Genomic DNA, 5,000 nt, shown 5'->3' with positions numbered 1-5,000 from the left:
GACCAAAAGCGATTAGCAGTAACCATTGAATAAGTTTCTTCAGCTTGGGTTGGGTTAAAAGCACGGAATGTATTTGCGCCATCACCATCTTCAAATAAAGTATTTTCTACGGTTGCACCATGAATAGCGCATAGTAGTGCAGCGCCCAATACACCAGCAACTCCCATCATATGAAATGGGTTTAATGTCCAATTATGAAATCCTTGGAAAAAGAGGATGAATCGAAATATAGCTGCTACACCAAAACTTGGAGCAAAGAACCAACCAGACTGACCCAGTGGATAAATAAGGAATACAGAAACAAAAACAGCAATTGGACCTGAGAATGCGATTGCATTATAAGGTCGCAATTGAACAGATCGAGCAAGTTCAAATTGACGTAACATGAAACCTATTAATCCGAAAGCACCGTGGAGAGCAACAAAAGTCCACAGACCGCCTAACTGACACCAACGGGTAAAATCTCCCTGTGCTTCAGGACCCCACAGTAACAACAAAGAGTGTGCTAAACTATTAGCGGGAGTGGAAACTGCAGCGGTTAAGAAGTTGCAGCCTTCTAAATAAGAACTTGCCAAGCCGTGAGTATACCATGAAGTTACAAAGGTCGTACCTGTAAACCAACCCCCCAAGGCGAAATAGGCGCAAGGAAAGAGTAATAGACCGGACCAACCCACAAAAACGAAACGGTCCCTCCGCAACCAGTCATCCATAATATCAAATAAATCATTTTCATCTTTGGTAAATTTACCAAGAGCTATAGTCATAGCGATCCTCCTATTCAACTACTTCAACCATTTCCCAACACCTCATAGAGCATTTTCAGAGATGGGACGGACCTTGATCATTTATCTCTATTCATTTCTCTCTCTATATATATATAGAATATATAAGTATACTTTCCCTTGTTTTCTAATCGGTTTCGAATAAAAAATCATTTATGGGTCTATTGATATCTAGGGCAAATCCATGAACTCGATGTGGTTATTCCTTATCTATTCTTAAAAATCTTCCAAGTCATCAATCATAAAATCTGCTATGACTCCAAAATCCGATAGAAATTTTTTTTTCAGAACTGTTCAAGAAACAAATGATCCCCTGTTTCACTTCTTATACCTAGCGGATCTTCAGACATATTTCTCTCCTTTCATCAAAGAAACTTATTCTTGAAGTTTGGTTGTGAATTGACTTCTATTTTGTCTAGGAAACTACTGTAGGATCATAGGTTTTCTAAATTTCTATTTCATTTACAGTTTTTTCTTTAGTATTTCATTTTTTTTTATAAATACTATAATAAAAAGAAAAAACTGTAAATGAAAGTTTTTGTCTCATATATATGAATTGCTGGAAAAATATCGTACACATCGATATGAAAAGAAACTATTTGATATGTGAAGACATAATTTAATGTATTTTTCTATTATTTCTATAAGATTCTATCTAATCTTATAGAAATAATAGAAATTTATGGAAAAAAATATGTTTCATTTTAATTTTAAAAAAACTTGTTTGGTGGAACTTGAAATTCGTATTAAGGCCCTTCTGAGTAAAGAAAAGGCATAACCTTTTTTCTTAGTTCAGAAACAAGAAGATTTCATTGGAAATATTCAGAGATTCTTAGGGAGTCTAAACGAAAAAAGTCTTAAAAAGAAAAAAAATTGTTCGAATTGAATCTTTATCAAATTTGAATATCAGAATAGTAGATATAAATATAATTCAACGGGTTAGGTCCACTTACTTTTTTTTATTTTTCCATTATTGAATTTTACACTTTTTCTTTTTTATTACAAATAGAAACTTTTTCAAAATATCAAGAATCTTTTTATTCTTCCTTCAAATAGAAAGACTATTGCTTTTGAAAAAAAAAGTAAAAAGCCCCTTATCGGATTTGAACCGATGACTTACGCCTTACCATGGCGTTACTCTACCACTGAGTTAAAAGGGCCCTTTTTCTTTCTTTCAATTTCTAAATAAGGAACTAGCATGACTAGTACATATATTTGTTACTGTGTATACTTATTCTATAAATTTATATAAATTATTTCTATAAATTTATATAAATTATATAAATTAAATGATATAAATGGGATTAGAATACATGTACATCAATATCTATTATTTGTATAATGACTCATCAAAGAACAAAAAATTGGATTTACCTAGTGAATAGAATATAGTTAAAAAAAAGAATTGATTAAGATTGGATTTGATCCATATCAAATATATTATTTCAAAATGGATTCTTGAAGTCATTCTAATCATAACACTAAATTCTTTTTATTGATACATAAATGTACTCACAAAATAAAATATTTCATCGAAACATTGATAAAATCGAATCATTGATAAAATGGATTCAATATGTTCTGTCCCTAAACCAAATTTTTATTTTTTTATTGAAAAATTCTATTTTCCAAAGTTTTTTTTCTTAGTATTAGATATAAATCTACCTATCGAATCTTAGTATTAGTAATAAATGATAGAAATGAAGTTTTAACCTCTCGTCCTTTGCAACAAACGAATCATTCCTGTGAAGAATTTTCTCTTTATTGGAACATTACTTCTTTTTTTTTCTTATTATGACTGGAATAAAAAAATTTAGAAATATAAATGATTAATAAAAAATTTCTATGGAATTATGAAAGAACGAAAAATATTTTTTTTTATCGAATCATATCATTATATTGACAATTGCAAAAAACTGTTCATACTATGAACGTAGTATAATGGCGGTCGGGCAAGTATGCCCCCATCGTCTAGTGGTTCAGGACATCTCTCTTTCAAGGAGGCAGCGGGGATTCGACTTCCCCTGGGGGTAGGGTGTTACGAAAGGAAGTTGATCAAAAATTTTCAATAAAAACTGAAATGTATTCTTCCTATTGTGCTGGGTCGATGCCCGAGCGGTTAATGGGGACGGACTGTAAATTCGTTGGCAATATGTCTACGCTGGTTCAAATCCAGCTCGGCCCAAGAATTTGCCGATCCACTATGAAATTCTATAACCCATTTATAGTTCTCTGGAAATGACTGATGTGCTATGATACGGAAGAATCAAAATATTAAACATATCTAAGGTTATTTCTTTTTTTTCTGTATTCCATATTTCTTTCCACAAATTCAAAATCTTGTTAATAATCGGTATTCATGTCAAGATCTGTAAGTAGAAAATATAAGGAAAAATTGAAAAAAAAAATATTTTTTTTTCATTGATTCAATTTTCAATCGATTTGTTAATAGAATAAGAATAAGAAACGGATTACGAGTAATTTGTGTCGATCTCACTAAAGTGGATATCGATATACATATCAATATATAAAAAAATGCGCTTTTTTCATTTACAACAAAAAGGTTCGAATCCGAAATAGAAAAAGAAAAGGTTTGACAGAAACGGTCCGTAAAAATATTTATACAGTACACCCCTTTCCCTGGGATTGTAGTTCAATTGGTCAGAGCACCGCCCTGTCAAGGCGGAAGCTGCGGGTTCGAGCCCCGTCAATCCCGTTGGATATAAATCCAAAAAAATAAAAAATAAATTCCTTTTTTGTGTATTTGTAGGGAATCAAATTGATAAACAAAATTTTATTTGGGGCCCCCCCCTGCTTTTTCATTTGTTTCGCCGAAAAAGGAAGGAAAGGGATTTTGGACTTTCATCAAGAATAAATGTTTTTTTGTTTTATTTAGTATGGATAAAAGATCTTCCTATGTTATACTATTTCATGAGTTGATTTGATAGCTCAGATTTTGTGATTCATGATATTGATCCGATTTGATATCATTGAAATCCAATTTATACCATTGTTGAAAGATTGAACATTTCTATGGGATTAAATCCCGAATTTTTTTTTTAGAAATTTAAGAGAAATAGAACATAATAAAGATTATGGAAGTAAATATTCTCGCATTTATTGCTACTGCACTGTTTATTCTAGTTCCTACTGCTTTTTTACTTATAATTTATGTAAAAACGGTAAGTAAAAGTGACTAATTTCACTGAAATATGATTTCTTCATTTTTATGAATGATTTAAAAAAATGATCGTACAATCAGCGTAATCCAGATAGTAGAAATCAATTTGATTTCTACTATCTGAGAATTGCGTCCAATTTTTTTTTTCAGATTCTTTTTACAAACAATTCCGGTATCTTAGGAAAAAAAGGGGGTAAAAAAACAGGAATGGTTATTACACGGTCCGCCATTTTCCATATAGTATATATATCTATATAACCAGGTTAAGCGTCAGTTCATCGAAATAGAAATTTTAAGAAAAATTTGATTGGAATAGGAATCCATTTCTTCTTCTTTTTGATTCCCTTGTTTTTCTCAAAATAGGAATATGGGAATAATGAAAATATTTGTTTGATTGAAAGAGTATTTTCAATTCCTATAAGATACATAGAATACATTACACTACTAAAATATAATAGAATCAAGATAGATTTTCTATTTGAACTCAATTAATTAGTATTAGTTTAAATGAAATATTTTCATTCAATAGTTTCGAAATTCAAAAATTCAGGTAGAAATCAACAAGGTTACTTGGATCCCTTAACTCAATTTTTAGTATCCCTATAGCCCACTTCTTCCCCATACTACGAGGGAAAGGGAAAATGAAAAAACTACCATTAAAGCAGCCCAAGCAATACTTACTATATCCATGTAAATTTTGTCTCCTATCTCTATAAATATGAAGGAACTATTTCATTATTTTTTCAAATTTTTTATTCTATTCTTTTTTTTGTATTATTCGCTAAAAATACTATACTATAATAGTGGAATTGCTATTACAGAGTCAAAAAAAGGATTCTGGGCTAACATCATTCACGAAAAACAAGAATTCATTCTATTTATTAGTTATTAGAACATCTAAAAAGTTTTTTTTGATTATTTTTAGTAAAATCATAAAACATTAAACATAAAAAAATTATAGGAAGTTATAAGTCAATGAATGTTACTACCAGGTGGGAATATTAAGATTTCTCTTTTATCATTTCCTTAAGGATTTC

General features: G+C 30.4%; 3 non-coding genes across 3 annotated transcripts; 2 read left to right on the top strand and 1 right to left on the bottom strand.

The window, feature by feature from the left end:
• Positions 1–1,870: 1,870 nt before the first annotated feature.
• TRNAT-GGU (transfer RNA threonine (anticodon GGU)) lies at positions 1,871–1,942 on the bottom strand. The gene has a single exon. It is a non-coding gene; the product is annotated as a tRNA-Thr (tRNA).
• A 941-nt stretch (positions 1,943–2,883) lies between these two features.
• On the top strand, positions 2,884–2,967 carry TRNAY-GUA (transfer RNA tyrosine (anticodon GUA)). The gene has a single exon. It is a non-coding gene; the product is annotated as a tRNA-Tyr (tRNA).
• Positions 2,968–3,424: 457 nt separating this feature from the next.
• Positions 3,425–3,498, top strand: TRNAD-GUC (transfer RNA aspartic acid (anticodon GUC)). The gene has a single exon. It is a non-coding gene; the product is annotated as a tRNA-Asp (tRNA).
• The last annotated feature ends 1,502 nt before the right edge of the window (positions 3,499–5,000 follow it).

Source organism: Vigna unguiculata, unplaced genomic scaffold (genome assembly GCF_037176805.1).
Source record: "Vigna unguiculata cultivar grain cowpea cultivar isolate G323 ecotype 2 unplaced genomic scaffold, ASM3717680v1 ptg000414l, whole genome shotgun sequence".
NCBI lineage: Eukaryota > Viridiplantae > Streptophyta > Magnoliopsida > Fabales > Fabaceae > Vigna > Vigna unguiculata.
Note: the sequence above shows the minus strand (reverse complement) of the source record. Positions and strands in the feature narration are given on the sequence as shown.